At 42.4% G+C, this 25,865-nt stretch overlaps 1 long non-coding RNA gene across 1 annotated transcript; it reads left to right on the top strand.

Annotated features, from left to right (window-relative positions):
- Positions 1-11,267: 11,267 nt before the first annotated feature.
- On the top strand, positions 11,268-23,810 carry Gm46133. The gene is made up of 2 exons (XR_001779309.1): positions 11,268-11,340; positions 23,378-23,810. It is a non-coding gene; the product is annotated as a predicted gene, 46133 (long non-coding RNA).
- Positions 23,811-25,865: the final 2,055 nt, after the last annotated feature.

Genomic DNA, 25,865 nt, shown 5'->3' on the forward strand with positions numbered 1-25,865 from the left:
CTAGACTACATAAAAAGAAACCTGGGATCTGAGCACCAACATGCATCGCCCTCTGCTTCCTGACTGTGGTTGCCATGTGATCAGCTGCCTCCGAAACACCCTGCTTTCATGGCTTCCTTGCCATGATGAACAGTAGTATTAAGCCACGCATTCCTTAGTTTCCTTTTATCAGGTGTTCAACAGCAATGAGAAGAAGTAACTAGTATAGTCAACATAAGCAGAAGCATATTGTTTGTAGGCAATACAAACGTCTGAGAAAGCAAGTATCCGAGATGCATTTACAATTCGACCCATCAGTCACTCCATAAGTGAAAAATTAAATGAAAATTATTTCTACTGATAGTAGAGATATAGCGGGGATGGGGAACAAAGAATTAAATCCTCTAATTTGTCACTGGCCATCTATCTCTTCCACAAACAATTTCTAGACTCTTGTCTGTTTCATGTTGTTCCATTAACTGAACTTAATAGGAATGAAATCCTGGCATCTGTTTACTATGCTGCAGCCTGGTACTTCAAGGGTTCAAACTCCATAGACTTCTGGAAAATATATCCCTCTGATATAAGACCTCTCTCCTCCAGAAAAGCCCGAACAAAAACTGGCCCAGAGTGCCTTGCAGATAAAGGAACTTCAGTCCTGACTGCCCAGAAGTCTGAGGAATGAGGTGGTTGTCTGTGTTCACACATCTCTTTTGCATTCATGCTGCAGGCCACCTTATTCCGGGCTGAAAATGAGTGTGAAGCTCATTTTCTTCCACCTTTGTTTAATTAATAGGAACACTTCCCAAAGGATCGACTCCTTTAAAATTTTAATAAAGTTGCTGAGCTCTTGAGTTGTTTTGCCATGATACAGCGCCACAATTGTTGTGTCGATTTAGCCCTCTTAATTGTGCCTGCAATGTGCATACGTGCTTGAAAATGAAATGGGCTGAAACATGAGTTTTTGAAATAGCAAGTGACTTAAAAAGAGACGATATGGGCCTAGGCACTTCATATTGTTAAGATCTACCACTTACCATAAAAAGCTACAGTGGGCTCGGAACAAAGAGTTTGTATCTGGAATAGGGCCAGGACCATGGGAGAAGTAAAAACTCTCCTCTCTGTGGCTGAGATCCCAGAGCCAAGATTCTCTTGCTGAGTCTACAAGTCTGAGCAGTTCACTCTGCCCGTGCTGTGCCAGGAGAACTGAAATGGATCAATAACGTATATGGTCTATCATACAATATCCTGATGGACAACAGTCACAGACTCATGCCCTAGTGCCATAGCTCATTATCTGAAGGTCTTGGGCAAGTCACAAACAATGCCAAGACCCTGCTCTCTCATCTCTTGACTTACTGAGAGGCTGGTGCAAACGTTTCCACAGTTAGTGAGAGAATCAAAATGGACTGGATACCAAGTGGATTTCTCGTCCATCCTTCCTCTGACCTGGGATAAAGTGTTCCCTCAAGAGCTACTTATTGAAGGAACAGTTCATGGTTGAAGAACTTCGAAACTCAGCCTGAGTTAGCCACACAGCAATTATCCATCCAAACATATCAAAGAAACAACCAATCTCTTATCGGCGAATTAAATTCAGCATCACTTAGCCAATTGCCTTTATACTTGGCAGACACAAAGTAAAAGATTTCTAAGATCTGAGTTTATTCTGGAAGCCAAAAAGTAACCCTGGGATTTGGTCACCGTAATGATGAATCTGAGTATAAGTCCATAGCTCCTCCAACACAGGCTGTGGTTAAGTAGGACTCTGGGCTTGTATGGACAATAAGGGCCAGAAGCCAAGTATAGAAACGCAGCCCAGCAGACAGAACACCTCACTTTGCCAAAGATTAACAAGATCATTTTGGGGAGTTTGAGGGGATTAGGGGAAGTAAAGCAAGGATTTGGGTTTTCCGAGTTCTCTGGCGAGCAGTGGGAAATGTTGAACAGAATTTACACGGAAATCTCTCAAGTTAAAGGGGAATCAAGAGCTGGCTCTCGTTGTGGAAGAAAACACAAGAAAGGCAGAAAATAACCTGGAATGTGGAGGAAATGTAGTGTTTTCAGCCAGAGAACAGGAGGAGGCCAAAAGTACGGCAGGGGCCTAAACAACTAGAACTAAGATCTTAGAGCAAATGTAACAGCAACATGGTAAATAGTATCACATAATAATAATATTTTTAAAAAAACAGAAAAAGAAAGGAATAATAACAGGGAAAGAAAGAGAGAAACAGGGAAAGAGGGGAAGAAAGAAGAAAGGAAGGAGGGAAGGAAGGAAGGAAGGAAGGAAGGAAGGAAGGAAGGAATGAAGGAAGAAAGGAAGGAAGGAAGGAAGGAAGGAAATAAATATGGAAAGGAAGAAACAGAAAGACAGTTGAGCAAGCAGAAACACACACTGCTCTTCCAGAGTCCAAACTGTGTTCCCAGTACTCACCTTGGGCAGCTCAGGATCACTTGTAACTCCTACACCAAGAGGCAGACAGATGATCTGATACCTCCAGCCAACCTTACACACATCCACATGTAAATACCACCCCACACATACATACATACATACATACATACATAATTATAAATACACTAAGTCTTTTTAAAAAAAAATAAAGAAGTCATATGGCCTCTGTTTGGCTCCCAAAAAAATTGAAAATATTTTTTGAAAGTGAAGCATATTAAATCCTACATGTGTGCATCTCTCTCTCCACCTGCCTGTGCTTACATCAGTACTGGTGTTTGTACAGCGTGTCCATAATGACTCGCCAGCTCCTCTGTCTGTGTAGCTGCTGGGGACAGGGAGATCTTCACTCTTTGATGGGTCCAACTCAACTAGAAAGGAAAACATTGCATATTCTCTGTTGCCCAAATGATTCCAGCAATCAAAGCTGACATTTCCCATAAGTTATCACTTCATTCACATCCCTGAATCTTACCATCATTGGCAAAAACCTTGTTACTACTAACAGCCATTCAATGTTATAGACTAGTAAGCCTGCAGATTGTAGGAAAGGGATAAAGTTTAGTACAAACAAAGACAAATATTTTTGATCAAGAGGAAGAATATTCTTTGTTTGAAACTATTGGAAACCTTACTCTAAGATGGTTATGACAGGCTTAGTGAGAACTGCAGCCCACCTCATAATATTTCTTGTTTCTCTATTGTTTTATATACAGTATATACATTGTGTGTACACACATTGCTGTATCATAAGTAGGAAAAGACAGCATTACTTTGAGAAGTTCTTATATGAACTCTGAATTTCCATCATTTCCACACCTCTCCCACTCCAACTCCTCCCATGCTGTCCCCTTATAAGTTCATTACCTTTTTTTTCTGTAATTATTCTCTCTCTCTTTCTCTCTCTCTCTCTCTCTCTCTCTCTCTCTCTCTCTCTCTCTCTCTCTCTCTCTCTCTCTCTCTCTCTCCCCTGAATCCATTTAGTATTGCTCACGTATACATGTGTTTAAGGAAGAGGGAAGAATAGAAGTAATTATCACTATGGATGTTAATTTTCACTAGGGACACTGAAATAATTATCACTAAGAAGATTGAAATGCAATAGGGCAAGTGATCATTTTATAATCTTATTTAAAATGAATATATGTGTATACACACATATATACACAACATACACACTACTGAATCCGTTTCGTATTGCTCAAGTATGCATGTGTTTAAGGGAGAGCAAAGAGTAGGAATAAATATCACTAAGGATATCTGAAAATGCAATAGGGCAACATGATCATTCTACAATCTTATTTAAAATGCATGTATGAGTATACACACATATATACACATCACACACACAGTTTAAATGGAGTTATGCCATGAAGGGTGATGGTGATTCTATAAGAGTCATAGACTAACAACACTCCAGTACCAGCTAAGGGAAACCTCCTTTCAGTTGTTGGTCAGGATAGTCCAAGAGACTCCCAAAATAATATAAGCTATTGCGGTTTCCTTGGTTGCATCCCAGAACTTAAACATAAAAACTACTGCTGAAAACATAGTGTACTCTGAGCTCAGAACTTGGAAGAATTCAGCTGGAAGTGATGTATATGTCACATTTTAAAGACAAATTAGGATACTACACACACACACACACACACACACACACACACACACAAACACACACACACATACATAACCAATTTCCTCTTCCATATATATATGCTCTGTCTTCACACACACACTGGACACTGGAAGAGGAAATCGGTTATAAGCCACCATGTGGTTGCTGGCAATTGAATTCAGGACCTCTGGAAGAGCAGTCAGGCTCATAACTACTAAGCCATCTCTCCAGCCCTACAGTATGATTTTCCAAGTAAAAGGAAGAATATGTGCCAGGCGATAGTGGCACATACTTTTAATCCCAGCACTTGGGAGGCAGAGGCAGGCAGATTTCTGAGTTCAAGGCCAGCCTGGTCTACAGAGTGAGTTCCAGGACAGCCAGGGCTACACAGAGAAAGCCTGTCTCGAAACAAACAAACAAAAACAGACAAACAAAAAAAGAAAATGTTTACACATAGCAAATACATTATCCATCTTCAATCATATCTGGTGATAACTTTCCTGACTGAAGAAATTCCAGACACTAAATCCAACCCTTCTTGATTTTATGAGTTTTAAGTAGTTCGATGTGGTCTGTTATTTTGCAAAGTGGCTCTGTTCCGAAGCCACTCCAAATGTATGCAATGGTGGGTAGTAGTGAGCTATGGAAGTTTTGAGACTGGTTCAGCATCTCAGATCACAGATTGCTCACCTTTAACTACAAGAAAATACTGTGAGCTGTGAAGGATTTAATACGAACCAAGTAAGAGCAGCCATGTGGTGTGCTTAACATAGAACAGGGCCAGCAGGGCCCAAAGTAACTCACCACCACCTGCTCGCAAAGTTTCTCAAGAGTGGTGGTAGGGAGTTGAAGAGGTTTATATATGTGGCTTATTCCTAGGGTGTCACAATCCCCCATCAACCCATCAACTTCCTTGCACAGTACAATGTCTAGATATACTGGTGCTATACCAAAAATCAGTCCATAGCAGAGCAGTTGCTTTCCACAAATACAAACCACCCCTTATATGAATTTTAAAACAAGCTTTGCTTGAATGACATAGTCCTGACTCACAAATGTGATGACCCCCAAAATAAGTTGATGATAGCTGCTTCCATATTAGCATCTAAACTAAAATAGATGCCTCCTTCGATTCTCCATAAGAATTAGACTAGAGACTGGTCTCATGAAATTTTTTCCTGAAATGTCAAGCAGTGTCTCAACCTTATGGTTTTTTAAGACAGCATCTCTCACTAAATCCAACGCTCACCAATTCAGCTAGACCAACTGCCAGGGATCCTCCTAGCCCTCCTCACACTCATTACTCTGATTCCAATATGTGTCACTGCACCTGGCTTTTTAAACCGTTCTGAAGATCTGAACTCAGGTATTTGTGTCTGTCCAGCAAGCGCTTTGCCAACCAAGCCATCTATCTTCCCAGTCATGGTGCCATTTTTTTTTTTAAATAAGGAACACATAAATGATGGAGCTGCTGGGTTTGGGGTCAGCTCCCCTGCAAGGGTTCCCAAACTGCCGTGTGACAGACTTAACAGTAAGATTAACGGCCCACAAACAGCTCTGCCATAGGCTCTCCAGGTGAGCCAGTCATCCTCCATTAGGAAAAGGCAGAGAAGGGAGCCATGTGTTGTAAATGAATGTTTGTCTGGGGCATCTGGAATCTGCCCTCTCACACCCCTGCCTTTGTGCCTTTCTTCCTCTAAGTAGCCATCACCAAGGCCCACCTGATGTTGAACTTTCATCTTCCATTGCTATAGGTCAAAGAGACATTTCTTTGTAAAATACTAGCTTCCGGTATTCTATTATAGCAATAGAAACCATGCTGAGAATGTTATCAATGTGTTATGTATCTTGTTTTATATTTGCTCTCCACTTCTTGCTCTGATTGGCCACATTGAGGAAATCCCATGCATCAGGGCACCTGTTCATCATTTTTTTACTCATTTACATAATGAAACAACCAACAAGGTTTGAAATGATTCCTCAGACTTATCCAATATTCAAATTTTAAATTAATCATTATTAATTAACTAAAGCAAAGTAGATAGGAAGAGCACAAATAAAACATAGACTGACTGTAATTAAAAGAAAGTTCCTAGATCAGAGTATATCATATAGAAATGGAAAACTCTGAGCAAATCATGAAGGAGGAAATGATATCTCTAATGAAAAGCACCCCAATGAAGGAAATGACAGGAGCAGATGCTTCAATGGTTAGCCTCTCAAAAAAATATTAAAGGAGAATTAGTGCCAATTCTTCTCAAATTGTTCAACCATTTGAAGAACTGAAAACCTTCTAAATTTATTCCAAGGCCAATATCACTTCCATACCAAAGCTGGACAAGAACAGGGCAAGCAAAACTTACAAGCCAACGTACAACATACTTGAAGTAACAAAACTTTCTTAACAAAATACCAGCAAGCCAAAATCAACAGCCTGTTCATGGGACCATTCACCATAACCAAAGTTTGTGTGTAGGATGCAAAATGACCAGATGCACAGATCAATAGACATGATACTAAACATTAAGGAAAGCATATAGGATTTAAAAGGAACATTCAATGAGGCAGGTGCATCCTTGTGAGTTTGAGGGAAGCTTTGTCTACATAATGAGTCTCAGAACATTCTGGGCTGCATAGTTAGACCCTTTCTCAATCAGTCATCAATCAATCGATCCATTAATCAGCTTATCCATCAATCAAATCTCTCAACATACTAGGTATAGAGAAAACCAATCTAGATATAAGAAAAACCACGCGTGACAAACCCATGGGCATAATCAAACTCAACGATGAGAATCATAGCTATTCCTCTAAGATTAGAAATGAAGAAAGGGAGCCAATTTCCCCTTTTATTCTACATAATCCTGGAAGTCCTAGCCAAAGCAAGTTGGCAAGAAAGAGAGACAAAAGCCATCCAAACTGGAATGAAATCTGCCTGCATATGATATTATATGTACAAGACTCTAATTACCCCACCAAAATTGTTATCATTAATAAATTGAGTAAAGCTATACAACACAAAATCAACAGACTGAACATAATTGTGTTTTTCTGTTCTATTAACAAAGTCAAAAAAGTTTAAGGAAACAACCCTGGTTTGTAATAGCAACAAGATCACTCAGTGCTGGTGCATAGTGGCACACGCCTGCAATCCCTTCGTCTGGGAGGCAGAGGCAAGTGGATCTGTATCAGTATGAAGCCAACTTGATCTATCAATGTAGTGAGTTCTAAGCCAGCTAGGGGTACATGGTGAGACTGTGTCTTAAAAAAGCAAAACACAATCAAAGAATCCTAAGGCATAAGGAATAAGCTTGACTGAGTGAGTGGGGGGGATTATAAAACATGCTTAGAGGAAGTGCAAGTGACACAAATTGATGTTTTATAGGACAGATCAGTTACAATGGTTAAAAAATCTATACGACAAAAATAAGTTTACAGATTCAAAGCAACTCCTATCAAAACGATCATGACATTTTTCACATCAAAGGAGACAAGTATGCTTAAATTTGTACTGGGCCACAAATTTATTCCTGAACACGAATGAGCTTGAAGATGTTACACTTTCCAGTTTTGAATTATTTTTTACAAACTACTTAATCAAAGCAGTGCCGTGCTGACATTGAAAACAGCTTTGCTGGTGAGAGGAATGGATTGGATAAACCACAAGCAAATCCACATGAATATGGTCAACTGATTTTTGACAGAAATGGTAAGAACATACTTTGGGGCAGAAAGTGGTATTGTCAGTACATGGAGCTGGGAACCAAGGACTTTTATGGGAAAGAATGAGATTAGACTCGTGCCTTACAACACATGAAAAACTCAACTCAAAATGCACTTGTAAGAGTAAAATAGCAAATTAAAAAAAAAAGGTCTTTGTCATCAGTCTTAGCAATTATGGGGGTCGGGGATGGACATCAAAATCACAGGCAACAATCAAAAACTAGAAGCAAACCCTTCATTGGAAATGTCAACAAAATGAGAAAAAAAAACCCCTACAGATTAGGAGAATATGTAACAAACTCAACCAAATTAATAAATGCCAAAATCCAACCTGATTAACACTGGGCCAAAGGCCAGAATAGACATTTTTTTTTAAAGAGCCATACAAATAGCTACCAGGTAAACAGATAGGTAGATAGAATCACATCTCTCCCATCCTCACCTTCATAGAGACACCATTCACAGCTAAGGCATGAGAGCAGCCTGTGACCATCAGTGAATTACTAGGGAAGGAAAATCTGATATGCAAATATTATGTGAACTTCAAGAAGAAGCAAGTGGACTCCTATCTGCTTGGCTGTGAATAGAGTTTCCCAAAGCTACTAGGAGAGAACTGAACTACCAACTTAACTGTTTTAAGAGGAGGTATCGTTAAAAGATGGTTAGGTCATGGAGGCCTATGAATGAATTAATGCCATAGTTACAGGAATGGGTTTTCTACCATTAGTGGATTTGCTGAAAAAGTTAACCAGAGCCTCTTGTTCTTAGCATTCTTGTGGTGTTCTGCCATACACTGTCATGCTGTGGTTTCTCTAGAAGCTTGACCTTGGAGTTCTCATCCTCCAGAAGAAGGGTTTAAATAATAAACCCTTCTTCCCTACCTCCTTATTCTCAACCACATCTCTAGTGATCTGTTGTAGCATAAAGAACACAGAAAAATGCACAGAAGGACATGCTATGGAAAGTCAACTGTGTGCAGACCAGTGCTCTAAGGTCTTAGTTATACATGAACTCTAAGAGTCAGCACCATGTAGAGGATGGGGAGATGGCTCAGCAGATGGAGCACTTGTCATGCGGGCATGAGGACCTGTGTTCAGATCCCAGCATCAACATAAATGTCAGGTGGGCATGGCAGCCTACCTGAGGGTCCAGCTTTTAGATGGTGGAGATAGGAAATCTATGTAGCAAGCTGGCTAAACCAGCTAAACCAGCCAGGTGGATGAGTTCTGGATTCAACTGAGAGGCTCTGCCTCAGTGAACAAGGTGGAGGGTGATTTAAAATACCCCTTGGGCCTCTACATGCATGTGTGTACACACACCCACACACATGTACATGTCCATACATGCAAACATGAAGATGCATAAACATATATACTATATACACACACATATGTGAAAACAGGAAAAAAACAGGAAGTGAGAGACAAATAGTGTGTGTTAGGTGCAATGGTGATACAATACTAACTTTCCTTTATAAGGTGAATGAGTATAGGAGATCAGTGTAAAGTAACTGAAGGTAATAACATTATAAACTGAGAATTGTCTAAGAAGAGATCGTAAGAGTTCTCAAACCACAAAGGGTAATTATGGCAGAGATGAATGCAACATCCAACAGGCTGTTGGCATTCATTGTATGAAGTTTTTAGACACTACACTAACAGTCTTAGTTGGTTTTCTATTGGTGTGCTAAGACAGCAACTTATGTAAGAAAGCTTATGCTTACAGAGGGTGAGTCCATGGCCACCATAGTGGGGAGTGTGGCAGCAGGCAGGCAGGCAGGCATGGGGATGGAGCCGTAGCTGAGAGTTTTTATTTTGATCCACAAGCATGAAACAGAGAGAGCACACACCAGGAAGGGTCAAACCTGTCCCCAGTGGCATCCCTCCTCCAACAAGGCCATGCCTTCTAACACTTTTCAAACCAGAACCAAGTATGCAAACAGGTGCATCTATTTTCACTGAAGTGAACACACCAACACATTGAATAACAAGCATATGTAATCTCCAGTAAGACTAAAGACACGTGACTTCTCCATTAGCTAAAAGCAGAATGGCAAAAGGTGATGAATTTGATCCCATCAAGCCCTCTGCAGGTGCCAGGACCTCTTCTCTGAAGCCATTGCCTTTAAAAACCCGCCACTCATTTAAAGTCAAGTTTGTAGGTTAAAACCTAAACAAATGCTCATTTCCAAAAGGTCACAACTTCCAAAGAATAAATATTTGGTACTAACTTCTTTTAAATGATCCCATTAGTCTTTGATAACTTAAAACTTTCCCTTTTTATAAAACACTAAGACTTACTGGGTATGTTCAGTTTCCCCAACCTGGAGTCAGTCATGTCAATGTCAGTTCCATTTAGCAAAGAATAGTGTTTAGACATTCCGTTCTGCCTCTGGGGAGCTAAGTTCTTCTGGACTATTGATTGTAGACCTCCATAGGGGCTCAGATAGAGGAGCGGACAGATTAGGCCATTTATAAGTCAAACCAATCAGCTTATCCTAAGGTAGTTGGATTCAAACTTCAGGGCACAGAATTCCTTTTTGTACTTCTGCTTACATAGATCTCTTTTACTCTTATGACAAAAATATCTCATTTCTTTGTGACATCAGTGTGAGGATTGCAATAACGTCAGAGATGTCTCAGCTTTGACCCTTCCCCAGGTCATTCGGAAACCTCTTCTGACCTATATGTCTCTCATGGGAAGGTGTTACCTGATCATACTAAATAAAGTGTGTCAGCTTCAGGAAGACAAATATCACATTTTCTCTCCCTGCCAGATCCTAAATATCTAAAGTTATGTATGTACAGGTGACAGGAAAGTAGAAGCCAAAGTATCAAGACCAGTGCTTCTCAACCCTCCTAATGCTGCGACCCTTTAATACACTCCCTCATGTTGTGGTCACCACCCCCAACCATAAAATTAATTTTGTTGCTATTTTATAACTGCAATTTTGCTACTGTTACTAATCATAATGCAAATATCTGATATACAGGATATCTGATATGCAAACCCTCAAAGGGGTCCCAATCCAAACATTAAGAATCACCAGTCTATAGGAATGAATAGGATTCATGGGAAGGGGAAGGGTGGGAAAATGGACAATATGAACAATGAATGCCCAAACTATTCTCCCTCCCTCCCTCTCCCTCTCCCTCTCCCTCTCTCTCTCTCTCTCTCTCTCTCTCTCTCTCTCTCTCTCTCTCTCCCTCTCTCTCTCTCTCTCTCTCTCTCTCTCTCTCTCTCTCTCTCCCTCCCTCCCTCTCCCTCTCCCTCTCCCTCTCCCTCTCCCTCTCCCTCTCCCTCTCTCCCTCTCCCTCTCCCTCTCCCTCTCCCTCTCCCTCTCCCTCTCCCTCTCCCTCTCCCTCTCCCTCTCCCTCTCCCTCTCCCTCTCCCTCTCCCTCTCCCTCTCCCTCTCCCTCTCTCTCTCTCTCTCTCTCTCTCTCTCTCTCTCTCTCTCTCTCTGTGTGTGAAGAGAGATGATACCTTGGGACCTTCTATCAAACAAATACTCCAGTCCATAGATGAAGTTCCACACTATACCCTGGAAGCTGACAACTCTGCTTGAGAACAGGTTTGGAAATGCATGTGGACAAATGAATGGCTTTTCTTTTTAAAGAATTATTTATTTACGTATTTTATGTGTATGGGTGCTCTTTCTACATGTATGCCTGCATGACAGAAGAGGGCATTAGATCCGATGGTTGTGAACCACCCTGTGGTTGCTGGAATTGAACTCAAGGCCTATGGAAGAGCTGGCAGTGCTCTTAATCACTGAGCCATGTCCCCAGCTCTGAGGAATGGCTTTTCTAATGTAGGTTTGCCCTTCCTAGAGTGAACTCTTCAAACAGTGAACGAACCATGATCTATATCATAACTATGAAACAAAAGGGATTAGACTCCAAAGGCTTTGATCATATTGTTCCATCTAATTTTCCCAGGATTCTGTAAAACAGCATTTCCGGAGCTGGAGCCATGGCTCAGTAGCTAAGAGTGTGTTTTGTTCTTGCAGATAAGACAAGTTTGGTCCCCACCACCCATTTTGGGCTGCTCACAACAGATTCTAACTCTAGTTTCTGAGAGATCTAGCCTTCTGGCCTTTGGGGAACACTTTCACTCACATACCTATACTTCCTGCACATATACACACATAATTAAACATATAAAATTAACCTTTAAAAACAAAAGGACATCGCATTGCCTCTGCCTCCGGGGAGAGTGTCACTTACTGGGTTGCCTTGAGGGACAGTGAAGTAACTAATTACAAATTCTATAGACAATAGCTTTTCTGGACCTTATCTTTTTTCCTCTCTGTATCCATTTGGTGTTTCTCGGCATAAGAAATAATTCACTTGCCAACTTTTGAGCTCCGTACCTAGGGCAGACTGCCCTGTGAGGGTAAGACAAGCGTGACACTTTCCTTCATTCTTTTCTGTGAAGGCAGTACCCATGCCTTTTGCAGTGACTAGGGCGGTCAGCCACACAGCACAGGATCTTCCTCATCTCTCTGACATAAATCTTGAACTATAAATGTTTTACATATCAACAAGAGTCAAGCAGTCTGGGTGCCATCATTTACAACTTAAGTACTGTCTCATATTCCCAGGGACAGTTGGATACCAAGTCTACCTTTATGTCTCTAAGCCAAAGACCCAGTCAGAGGCTCTCAGATGGGTCCTAGGTGTAGCATAAACATGTCTACAGAATGCTATTTTTACACATGACCATGTAAAACTCCCGCATCCTGCCATTTATTTTGATGATCGCTCCAAGGAAATGGCTAGACTAATCCTCCTGACAGTTTCCCATGAATATATTGAACAGATCCATTAAGCCTCAATAATAATCCAATTAATTGTTTAGCAACATGAGCCTTGCTGTTGTATGTGCTTTTTCTCACAGAAGGGCCAGGTACCTGTTTATCTCACAGGAGCACTGACCGAGTAAGATATTGATATTCTCCATGAGTGAGCGCTTTAAAATGGATTTGCTATCGACCGGCCCATTTGCTATTGTTAGAAACCCTGTTCTCCACAGAGAAGCCTGTGACTTTTTTCACCCCCATTAGCCCTGTGAATAAGTCCTCCTCTAACCAAAGAAATAAAATCAGGTTTGTGTATATATATATATATTATATACATATTTTTTCTAAAAGCAAAATATTAATTTTCCTCATACATATTTTCTCCTATCTTAATTAATTTTAGATTTCTGAGGATGTATGTGAGCTATTTAAGTTGGTTTCATTTCATAATGAAGTTGAATCTAAGTTTTCAAGTTATGGGGAAGGTAATTGGATCCCCCTCCCCATCTGTCTGTGTATTTGTACATGGCTGTATACATTGTACACTTGTATATGTGGGTACAGCTGGGGGCAGTGCTTGCACATGTGGTCACCAGAGGAGAACCTCAGGCACTGCTCACCTCACTTTTTGAGACAGAGTCCCTCATTAGCCTGGAGCTCATTTTATTGAGATATGGCTGTCTGGTCTGGGAGCACCACTGATCAGCCTGTCTCTGCTTCCATAGCATTGACTCGGCTTACAGGTTTGTGCCACCACACCCAGATTTTTAATGTAGGTCTGGGCATGCTACTCTGGTCCTCGGGTTTGCACAGCAAGCGTTTCATTGCTCTCTCCTACCTCTTTGTGCCTGCCTTATGGATAGTTAAGCTGAGATGAGATTTGTCTGATAATGTGAGGAAGGGCAGAGCAGTGTGGAGCTCTGCGTCTGACATTTGTCACAAAATAGAACTAACTTTTTCTAAACTCAGTTCACTCACTTCAAAATGAAAAGCAGACCTGGTTTCTGACTCAGTGATACCTGATTTGCTGTATTAAATACCCCCAAAACTTTAGCTGCATAGGTATGGCTTCTTCCCTGCCTTGGCTCTTATAGATACCATATAAAATTACATGAAAAGCGGGCGTGGTGGCCCACGCCTTTAATTCCAGCACTCGGGAGGCAGAGGCAGGCAGATTGCTGAGGAGTTCGAGGCCAGCCTGGTCTACAAAGTGAGTTCCAGGACAGCCGGGGCTATACAGAGAAACCCTGTCTCGAAAAACCAAAATAAAAGAGAGAGAGAGAGAGAGAGAGAGAGAGAGAGAGAGAGAGAGAGAGAGGGAGGGAGAGAGAGAGGGGGAGAGAGAGAGAGAGAAAGAAAAAAGAAAAAAATGCATGAAAAATCTATATATTTTTAAAGGTTAAAAATGTCATTAGATAATAGCAATTTTATGTGGCCAACCTAATTTCCTGCCTACTGAGAAGTAGACTAACATTTTGAGGGGGGTGGTTGCAATTCCTACTCTTTACACACTGTGACAACTCAGTACAGGGAAACACTCATCCAATGACTCCAATTTGTAAATAATGGGATGTAAATAAAGTAAATATGCATAATGTTTATAATGTGTCCTTCACATTGGATTCCAGATCACTTAACAGATACCACCAGCTCATCACAAGCTTGCCTTTTGCGGGGTCAGTCTTATTACTGGGAAGAATATAATACAGTTGTTTAAGTGCTTGTCATGTGATTCGAGACAGCAAAAGTACATTGTGCCTTTGGGCTATTCGACCATGAGCTGAGAAGAGACACAAGATTCCTAAGGGGCAAAGATCTTTGCCTAGTCCCTAGAGGTGTTCATTGCTCATGGACATTCCAGAGCTGGGACTCTGAGCACCCTCATGTCACACAGAGAGTGTGAAGTAGAGACTCTAGAGACATCACCGGCACAGCATAAAGAAACATCCCATCATGGCTGTCCCTATTACTCTGGCAAAGGAAGAGTCTTGCCAAGGTCCTCAATTTGAAATAACCAAAATAGCCTCATATTTGTGAACATGGCCCCAGGCAATGGTGCTGTTTTGGGAGGGCCTGAGGGCAGGCTCCTGACAGTGAGGGCCTGGCCCTGCCTCTGGTCTCTTCCTCTGCTTCCTAGTCCTAATGGGGAAACGCTTGTCCCATGCTCCTCTGTCACCATGGTGGCCTAACATCCCCTGAAAAGGCTAGCAATAGTTAGCCCCGATACTGCTCCCCTTCCTCATGTTGTTTCTGTCAGGAAAACCGGTTAATACAGACCCTGAATCTTGACCACAGGCACAAAGCTAACACCGCCCCAGCAAAGGCCAAAGGAAGTGCCTTAGACTTCCCATCTTCATTTCACAGGCAGGCCACAGCCGGGAGTACGCACAGACCTCCTTTGCCAATCACCATCTGTGTAAATCAGTGCAGTCTCCACTTCGTCCTTTCTCGGAGAGAATTAGATGAGGGATGTGAGAAAGTATGGTATCAGTCAGTGTGTGAACCATGCATCCTGCTACAGAAGCAGGGTACATAAAAACACAGAGGTTCCGTGGTTCCCAGAGGCCTCTGGACTCCAGGACATTCTCTGCCACAACCACCTCTACCTACCATCAAGTGTAAATCGACCAGACACAAGATCTGGTATGTGGTGTAAGTGAAGGAATGCTGAGGGTCTGCCAGACAGTGTGCATGTGACTCTGGTTCCCCAGAGTATAAATACCCCTGTGCCTCACATCACACCAGGTCTCAATGGATTCTTTTACCACTTATGGAAGCCCATCTGTGAGCTATATCCTTGAGAGACAATATCTGGTTTGTGCCTTTTCTCACAATGATTCTGTTGGTTATTTTTATTTTCCCTCATGTTGAAAAGAATCAGAAGTTTTAGAGGTCTTACAGTTTTTAACTTCATCCAAGTCCCTTCTGGTAGCAAATAACAGAGCCAGAATACATTCTGTCTTTACTGCTATGCCTTTGCTACCAGGGCAGACAGACAGAAATGTTTTATTACAGGCTGCTGCTGCTGCTACTGCTGCTGCTGCTGCTGTATGGTGAGTGTGTGTGTATGTGTGTGTGTGTGTGTGTGTGTGTGTGTGGTGTATGTGTGTATATGGTATATAGTACAAGTGTGGTGTGTGTGTGTGTGTATGTGTGTGTGTGTGTGTGTGTGTGTGGTGTAGTGTGTGTGAATTGTGTGGTATGTGTGTGTGGTATGTAGTGTGTGTGAATTGTGTGGTATGTGTGTGTGGTATGTAGTGTATGTATGGTGTTTGTTTGTAGTGTGTAGTGTATGTGTGTGGTATGTGTGTATGTGTTGTGTGTAGTGTATTGTGGTATATGTGTGGGGGTATAGTGTGTATGAATTGTGTGGTGTGTGGTATGTGTGTGTGTGGTATATAATGTAGTGTGGTGTGTGTGTGGTATGTAGTGTATGTGTGTGGTATGTGTGTATGTGTGATGAATAGTTTATATGGTGTGTGTGTATGTGTGTATGTGTGTGGTGTATGTGTGTGGTGTGTAGTATATTGTAGTGTGTGTGTGTGTGTGTGTGCCTGCACTCTCACACACACATGTACATATTATACTGCGGAGGATAGAAGTTGATGCTTGGTGTATTCCTTAATTGCTCTCCACCTTCTTTTTTTGTTGTTGTTTTGAGCAAGGGTCTTGCATTGAATTTGGAGAACACTATTCATCTTGATTAGCTGGCCAACAAACTCTGGGAACCTCCACATCTCTACCTGCCTAGAGACGGTACTGCATTTACACACAGCCACAGCCAGATCTTTACATGAGTACTAGGGATTTGAACTCAGGAACCCATGCTTGTGTGAAAGCACTTTACTGACTGAGCAATCCCCCAAGCCCAGGCTTCTTTTTGAGAACAGGGTAGTTACTTGTTATATGGCCTCGTAGCCCTAAGATTCCACAGAATGCAGCTCTGAAAATCAACAATGGATCAGAAAAATGGATCAGGCTTAACATGTACTGAGAGGCTAGAGGCTGAGCAGGATTACAAGGTGACAAATCTGCTTCTCAAAAACTATTACAGAGCTGAAGGCCTCTCAGAATGAAAGAATATTTCTCTATCCCAGGATATTTCTCTATCACACAGTCTGTGTTACTTTTTAATTGCTGCTTTTATTAGTGGCTTTTCTCACTGCTGTGACCAAGGACAACTTAGAAAAAAGAAGAGTTTATTTTGGCTCAGAATTCAAGGGCACGGTCCACCATGGGAGTGAAGACTTGGAGGCAATCCAAGACTTGGAAGAACACGAGGTGGACAGTCACACAACATCCATGATCAGGAAGCAGAAAGATGATAAGCCTCTTTCCTTTTATTTTAAACTAATTCTAGGACCTCAGCCTATAGGACATTACCACCCATGCTTAAACTATGTCTTCTCTTTCCAGTTATGGAAACATCTTCACAGAAAAATGCAGAGGTGTGTCTCCTAGGTGATTCTAAATCTAATCAAATGGATGCTAAATATTAACCAACACAATATGCTTTAGCAATTTACCAAAACCTCACTGGATTCAGACAATACAAATTCACTTTTTCTGGCTCACTGTTGTGTGGGCCAGAAACCCAGATGAAATCCCAGTGCCAGCCAGGCAGTTCTCGGGAGAGAATTCTTCCCTGCATGTACAGTTTCATAAGATCACACACGTGTTTCTTGGCTTATGCTTTCTTAAATCCTCAAAGAGAGCAAAGTTGGGTTGACTCCTTGAGTCCTGAAGAGCACATTTCTTTCCTCTTCTCTACACTATTACTAACATTCACTTCTAAGGGCCCTATTGTCACCTGGACTCAGTATGACAATTTTAGAGAGGCTCCCATCTCTAGTTTGGCATTTTATCAGCATCCACATAGAATAACATACTCCTTTATGATCTGTGTTTAGCAACATTTTTCCCCTTTAACCACACCCAAAAGAGACCTTCCACCATAGTTCTTCCAATCACTGGGCATTGCCATTTTCTCTCTGGGTAGCATTTCACACTGCTTGCCAGTTTTCTCTTCATTTGGCCACTGGTTACACTCCCACCTCCTTGTCTTCTGCTCCCCCCACCCAGTGTTTCCTCTCCCCAGGGTGCTCATTCATCCTGTTATCCTATTTGCATCCACTCAGTTTATCGGATTAAATGACTGCCTGTATGTCAAGGATGGCATCCCTGTGTTGACCTCCCTCTTCCCCTAGATGTTTCTCTTCACAGGCAATCAAGATCTGAATGGCTTTTCTGCTTAAAAAGGGGTACAGTGGGAATGTTACATCAACTTTGTTGTCTTTGTCATGGACAAAGCCTGGGGACAACACTGGGAACTGTCTTCCCACTTCTTCAACAAGTCCTCAGAGGATTCTGAGCCAGGTTTTCCCATCTTCTCTACTGTGTCTGAGTGGGATATGGTTTGGACAATTCTCAGAGCTGATCCCTAGATGCTTTTTTAAAGAGATATTTCATTTCTTCTATTAATATTTTAATATAGGAGGAGTCAGAGTTCCTAGAGAGGGTTGGAAGTGTAAGTAATTTCAGGACTCAAAATCTGTCCCTTCCATAGTAACCCTAAACTTTTCATAGCAAAAAAAAAAAAAAAAAAGGTACAGTATGTTAAACTGCCAAAGTATGGATTTTGGTACATCAGAGTTGTCTCTACTAACAGATGCACTCTTTCCTGACAATTAACAGTTATACAGCACTTGGCAGTACAGATAATATTTATTAAGTCATTTGACAGTTTCAAAGACCATGTAAGACATGTACGAATTACCATTTTACTAATGATGAAGACATTGAAGCCAGAGAGGCTGGACAACTAGCTTTAGCTCACACAGCTGGGGACTGGCAGAGGTGGGGTTTGCATAGATGTGGTTTTTCTCCAGCCAACATAATCTTGACCTCTACATATAGATTCAAAAGTAATCAGCACAGTAATGAGTATAGGAAGATATTTAGCTCCTGCTCCCTACAATGTGTGAGTACATTCTTGTATGTGGCAGATAGGATAACAGGATGAATAAGCACCCTCAGGAGAGGAAACACTGTGGGCACAGAAGACAAGAAGGTGAATGTGTAAACCAGTGGCCAAATGAAGACAAAATTGGAAGCAGTGTGAAATGCTACCCAGAGAGAAAATGGTAATGCCCATTGATTAGAAAAACTATGAGAGAAGGTCTCTCTTGGGTGTGGTTAAAGGGGGAAATGTTGATAAACACAGATTATAAAGTGAATAGAAGATGGAGGAAGGAGGGAGGAAGAGAGAGAGGGAAGGAATGAGAGAGAGAGAGAGAGAGAGAGAGAGAGAGAGAGAGAGAATACTGTTACAACGCCCCAAAAGACAAAGAAGAAAAGGGATACTGGAGAAAGGAATGACATTGATGATTGACAGGCTTCGGCATCTGTAATATAGAATAATTTGAGCATGTGCATGTGGGTAGGTGATGAGAGGGACCAATAGGACCAATGGAGAAGAGGTGGGAACCACAGGCAAGGCTGACAGAGAAGTAGGAAGCAGGGAGGTGAGAAGCCCAGAGTCTGGACCCTCAGCCTTCTCATGACAAAATGTATAGAGATGGGGGATGCAAGTGGGCTGCTCTGCTGTGGTATTTGAGAACCCGAAGAGCAAAAAAGTGTGTCTGGATAGCAGCAGTCCCCTGAAGAACATAAAGGGCTGACTGGCTTAGCATCCCTGCCAGTCACCATCAAAAGAAGGCCCAGAATCCATTCTGCCTGACAAAGGAAGAGCATGTGACTCCCGCTTCCACCTAATGACCTGGCACTTCTTCTATACAACCGAGGAGAAAAGATCCCCAATCTAATTATGACGTTCCTTTAGTTATTTAGAGCTACTTAGGCCCAAAAGGATTTAAAGTGATTAATGTTTTAAAACTCAGCCTCGTTATTCATTCCTTCCTTCAGATAAGGATTAAATACTACAGCAACTCTAACAAGCAAGGGGCATGGGGCTGGACCCTCTCCCAAAGCCAGTCCCCAGCAAGCTCTCTAGAGACAACAGACAACACTTTCTTGTGCCCCAAACAGGAAACGGAATAAACAAACATCGCCCATTTTTTAAGGGATATGACAAGTCTTTCTTCTGCTAAGTTGGTGTAACATTTGACAGACATGTTCATGAGTTCTGCCATATCATTCCACAGTGTGGATAAATCATAGTCATAAATCCGTGGTTAGTGTGTGTGTGTGTGTGTGTGTGTGTGTGTGTGTGTGTGTGTAGAGGTCAAAAGTCAATCTGAGAACTCAGGTGTTGTTCCCCAGGTGCTGTCTACTTTTTTGGGTTTCTGTTCTGTTCTGCTCTGTTCTGTTTTCAAGCAGCCTCTCACCGGCCTATGGCTTACCCCTTTGGCTAGGCTGACTAGCCATTGACCCCAGTGATCCATCTGTCTGTGTGTTCCCAGTGCTGAAATTTCAAGTGTGTAAACTCATGCAGCACCATGCCAGTCGTCTTACATGGGTTCTGGGGGGCCCACTCAAGGCAACATGCTTACCCAGCCCTGCCTTTATAGACTGCCTTGATTTCTTTTTCTGCTACTGTAATAAAACTCACAGAAACAACTAAAGGGATCAAAGAGTTTATTTTGGCCTTGGTTCCAGAGGAAGAGTCCATCATGGTGGTGAAGACATAGCAACCAGCAGGGTGTTCCCATGGTAACAGGAAAGGCATAGTGGCAGATGCAGAAAGCTGGCGGGTCACAGTTCATCCCCACTCAGAAAGCACACAATGAAAAAAATGTGCAGTTGTGAAAGCTCAAGGCCCTCTACAGGCGAACCTTTTGTTCCTCGGAGGCTCCACATGCTACAGGTTCCACCTGCTTCCCAAACAGAGCCACTAGCTGGGGACTAAGTGTTCAAATACATGAACCCCTGGGGCCATAGGGGACATTTCATATTCAAATTATAACACCACCTGAGTTACTGTCCCAGCCCCAAATGTTTCTTAGTGGGTAAAATTATGACTATACACACACATTATATATGAAAGCAAATGAATCCCAGAGAACCTTGCAAAGTCTCAAAGGCAATCACAGTAAGACCCAGACATCCAACTTCAGATGGTGAAAAGTCAGGTAGAGAGACCCAGGAGGGTGTGCACTGTGGCTTCCCAGACCATAAGACTTCAGAGAAAAGAGCCATCAGCCTCCTTGCATGTTCCTCCTCCCTACACCTCCTGCCTTGTTCTCTATACCTGCTTCCAGAACATGCATCTCCCTGTTACTAATGGCAACTGAACACATTACTCATGCATTGCATTCAGAGGTTTTGCTGTCCACCCCCAAGAAAATGCAAACTCTGCAAGACTGAGGAGCCACTGCCCGACATGCTGAGTGGGCTCTCACTAAAGTGTGCTGACCGACTTGCCTTGTGAAACCCAGTAGATCTCTCTGGAATGAAGAGATTTGTCAATCAGTAGTAGTGGGCTATATTTTAATCTGCCACTGTATGACATCTGCACCTCATTCCCAGGGACTTTTGTTTTCTAACCACTCCTGACTGCTTCTTCATCTCAGATGTCTTCTGCTGCGACCCTGTTCTTTTTATACAGTTTGTTCTGTCATTCTATGGCCTGTTCTCCCTCTCTCTCTCTCTCTCTCTCTCTCTCTCTCTCTCTCTCTCTCTCTCTCTCCCTCTCCCTCTCTCTCTCTCTCCAACCTCCATCAGCACGTGCACATGCATGTGTGCACACACCCCCTCCATTCTACCCCTACTCAACATCCTAGAATCAAACATGTCAGCTTAAACATTTCATCTCAAAGATGATTTCTCTGAGCATCCCTACAGAGGCATCATCTCTCCCCTCCAGCATGTATTAATCCAACCGACACTCTCGGGAGATGGGTGGGGCTTTCCCTGTGAGCAGAAGAGAAAGAACTGCATGCAAACACAGATGGCCCTGTACTCATGGAATGCATACTATCACCAGGACTGTGCCTCCCTCTTGTCTGAGGAGGCATCCGGCAACCTACAAAGCAATTATGTGTTGACATCTGTCTCCCCAACTAGACTCTCAAGTCCTGCAGGGAAAGACTGTTCCTCGTTTGTCTCCATTCCCCACACTAAATGTTTGTTCCTTGATAAATGTTTGAGTGAATGAAACAACCTAATGGCCAAAGGATACGAGAGGATGATCGTTTCCAGCCATCATATTGACAGCCCATTTCTGTTGGCTCCTGGCCTTGAAGGTGTCTGTGCTGTTGCTGAGGATGTCATTGTCTCTCCTTCCTCCTAGGTACCTGTAATGGATGCTACTCATTCACACCTTTGTGCAAGATACTCAGGCACTACAGAATATCATATCGCAAGGCCCAGCATCTTACTTAACCCTCAAAATACCACTATTTGGAGAGTAACTCAAAAAGCGCTACCCCTCCAAAAGAATCCTTACACAATTAACATTTGCAAGGAGGCAAGAGACATTTTCTTCAGTGATGTAGACATTGATAAGTTGTCTACACTACTCTAAAGAACTCCTTGCCCGTGCCAATGTGAACAATCTTAAGTAAAGTCATAAGGTCCTACATACACATACACACACACCTCACAGCCCTATTTTGTATACATGAGGCCTGACTTAGATTCACGGGGCTCCCAAACTCTTCCTGGTAGAGACAAGTTCCTAATATCACCATCACCAGAGACCCAAGTCCATATGTCTGCTTCTCACCCCACTCCACAGCTAACCTTCTTTTGACTCTGATTGCCCAGTGTAGGTCCTGGCAATGCAACAAGTCTAGACAATATTGATTTCCTTGACAAGTGATAAATAGAACTTCATGATGAGCTATTTCAGTTAACTCATCCATGCGCATGACACAGAGAGAGACAGAGACAGAGACAGAGACAGAGTTACAGCTTAAGACAGCTATTACTGATTCCCTAACCTACCTGGAGATTAGTACTGGGTCCTCAACCAGAAAACAAAATCAACAATAACAGTCAAACCCCACCCTAATCCTTAACACATTCAAGCTTGTAGCTGGCAAGGGTTGGACACATGTGTTATGCCTCAGCACATGCACTGAATCTTGTTGTATGACAGCTTACAAACATACCAGTGTGTACACAAAGCAGCAGATTTCAGTAAAGAAGGTGTGTGAATAACCTCACCCAAACCCAGCACAGGAAAGCTGCAGGGGACTATTCTCATGGGGAGATCTCAGTGTATTTTTAGACTTGGAATGCAGACAGACATGGTTGGACTCCACTACTCTACGAGATGCCTGCATGGCCTTCAGGAAGTTATCTAATTTTTTCCAAGGTCTCCTTCTTGTCTGTAAAATCAGACAATGCTAGCAGATTCATTAGGCTTGTTGAGGCCTGAGATGAAATAACATCGACAGAAGGTCTAAGATTTCAAAATAGATGTAAAGCCCTCTCCTTCCTCTGTTCTCTTCCACTTTCTTCACTTTGAGAAAATCTAGAATTCTTAATATAAATAAATAAATAAATAAATAAATAAAGAGCCACCAATGTCAACCTCCAACCACTGCAGAGCATACACCTATATGGGTCATCTGGCTGTCAGGGAATCTCTGTTGCCCTTAATAACTAGATTCAGATTTTCTTTAACACTTGCCTGTTTCTGTTATAGGTCTGATTCCCCCATAGACTGAGATGACATAGCATGGGGTCCATTTCCAAAGGATATGAGAGATGTTATTTCTACCCAGCATGGTGACGACATCATTCTTTATTCCAGAACTGGCCCTATAGATGTCTGTGGTATTACTGTGGCTGTTGTTTTTACTAACAGTCTCTCTCTCCCTCTTTCTCTCTTCCCACTTAGTCACCATCATGGGTATCACCGACCCAACTCTGGACAACATGCTGCATCCATGAACTGTTCACAGAACTCTGGAAAAACCTTCTTTCATTAAGCAAACATCTTAATAAAACGACCTGCCCTCTCCTGCTGTGCATGTGCATTGCACACACAGTGGTAAGGCTAATTGTGCTTATCCTGACATGAATGTCCACAGAGGACTCTGGGCACAATTCTACCACACTAGCAGCAGATGTGAGTCACTGGAATAAGTTCTTCATCAGTAAAGGTGCTGAAATGTGGAGTCCAAGAGAGCCCCGGCTCTGCACAGAGAAGACATCTGGGAGATGCTAATTGAAGACTGAAGAAAAATGAGAGCAATTCCATGGTCTCTGATCTAAATTATACATTCACCCTCTCCTGGCTCTTTGAGACACATAATAGATGAATAAAAAGAGCAAAACTTTGGAGCATTAATTCTTAAAACGCAGGCAGGGGATTCTGCATCCAGGTCCTCCTGTTTGTCTCTGACTTCCTCTTGACGGATAGAAATCTCAACTCTACAGGAACAATTAAGAGGATAAATCAGAAATATATTCTCAGCATTTACAAAGCATATTCATTTCTAAGATTCAGTCAAACCCAGAATTGGCAGTTCGGGAAGGCAAGAAATAATTCCCACCCTAGGAGAACCTGTGCTTGCTTGGAATAGACAGGCAGCAGTGTAGCATAATAATTAAGTATTATTACAACAAAGTTAATAAAGATTTAGTTCTGTAACAACATACTACAAAGCCAGTAGTTGTGTTTAGTTTCTCCCATTGCTGTACTCAATACCTAACAAAGGCATCTCAGGGAGAAAGCTGTATTTTGGCTCATAGTTACAATGATGGTCCATAGTGGCTGGAGAGCCAGGGCAGCAGGAGGGTGAGGCAGCTGTTCATGTTGCATCTACAGCCAAGAAACATAGCAATGACATTTTTGTTTGCCGGGCTCTCCCAGTATTCTGCAGCCCAGGATCCCTACCCATAAGATGGTGCCACCTACTTTAGGGTGGATCCCACCTCAGTTAACCTTATCACAGTCATCCCTCACAGCCATGCCCAGAGGCTCGTCTCCTAGACAACTCTAGACCTTATCAAGTTGAAAGTCAATGTAAGTCATCGAAATAGTTGAGAATACAAGAGATAGAGCTCCCAGAATTCCACAGTAAGGGAGTCAAGTCAACGGAGACCAGTCTCTTAGGGGATCTAGTCTAGAGAAAAACTCTTGCAGGCTCTTCATTGCTTCTGATGGACTCTAGATTCCTTCACCTGTGGCCACATCAATACAATCACTGCCTCTGTCCTCAATTGCATTTTCCCCTGAGACTGAGCTCATTTGCGTGTTTATTGTAAGAACACTTGTCTCCCCTTGAGTTGGACACACCTGTGTCACCCAGGATAATTTCCTTGCAATAACATCCGCAAAAGCCTTTTCCCCGGATATCATTGACAGAGGCTGAATCAGGATGTGGAAATGAGAGGTATGTTTCAAGCCGCTGTATTAAGCACCACGCTGAGCTTATTGTGTATTTGTGTGGAGAGCAGCAACTAAGACTCCTAAGGTTAGACACGTTGTCCAAGACCACTTAACTTGGAGAATGGCCAACTGCAACTCACACCTACTTCTGACTCAAAAACATCTACGCCCTTTATCTCTACTCATTCAAGAGACCATGACATAGTATTTCATGTGGCCTCAAATGATCATGAGACATAATTCATATCCAGTAAGGCAGAACTGAGAAAGTCCTCGTGAAGACAGATGCAGAAGGATGCATGAGGGTTAAAAGTGCTAAGAGGGGGATATTACCTCAAGGGAAGTCTGATATCAAAGACGCTTTCTCATTGCTGTGATAAAGATATCTGAACCAAAGCACATTAATGGAGAAGAGGGTTATTTTGGCTTACAGTTCCAGAGAGATAGAGTCCAACATGGCAGAGAAGACATAGCAGCAGACAGGAAAGGTGCAGTGGTTAGAACAGGAGGCTGGCTGGTCACATGGTGGTAAAAACTCAAGAAGCATGAGGAGTAGGCAGGAAGTAGGTCTACTCCCCCGAGTGAGGCTCCATTTCCTAGAAGCTTCACTACCTTCTCAAACAGTGCCACCGTCTGGAGACCAAGTGTTTCAGCATATGAGCCTATGGGGACCTTTCACAATAAGCTGTACAACCCACCATACCTAAAGTGCAATGCTGCTGGTGAAGGGCTCTAAACACAACACATGACAGAGGAAGGATGGCCCTAATCAACTAGGCCAGAGATGGGGCAGTTAGAGAGGTCATGGGTAGGAAGCAGTTGAAAGAAATAAAAGGAAGAGGATTGGGGTATAAAATGAAAATATCACATATGAGGAAGTTAAGGCACCAGGATGGGAGAGGGAGGCATGAGCCTTCTGCAAATCTGGAGGAATACAACAGAGAAGGCAGCAGTATCCAAAGCGGGTTGCAGGGAGAGAGGCAAGGCTTGG

Source organism: Mus musculus, chromosome 9, assembly GCF_000001635.26.
Source record: "Mus musculus strain C57BL/6J chromosome 9, GRCm38.p6 C57BL/6J".
NCBI classification, from domain to species: domain Eukaryota; kingdom Metazoa; phylum Chordata; class Mammalia; order Rodentia; family Muridae; genus Mus; species Mus musculus.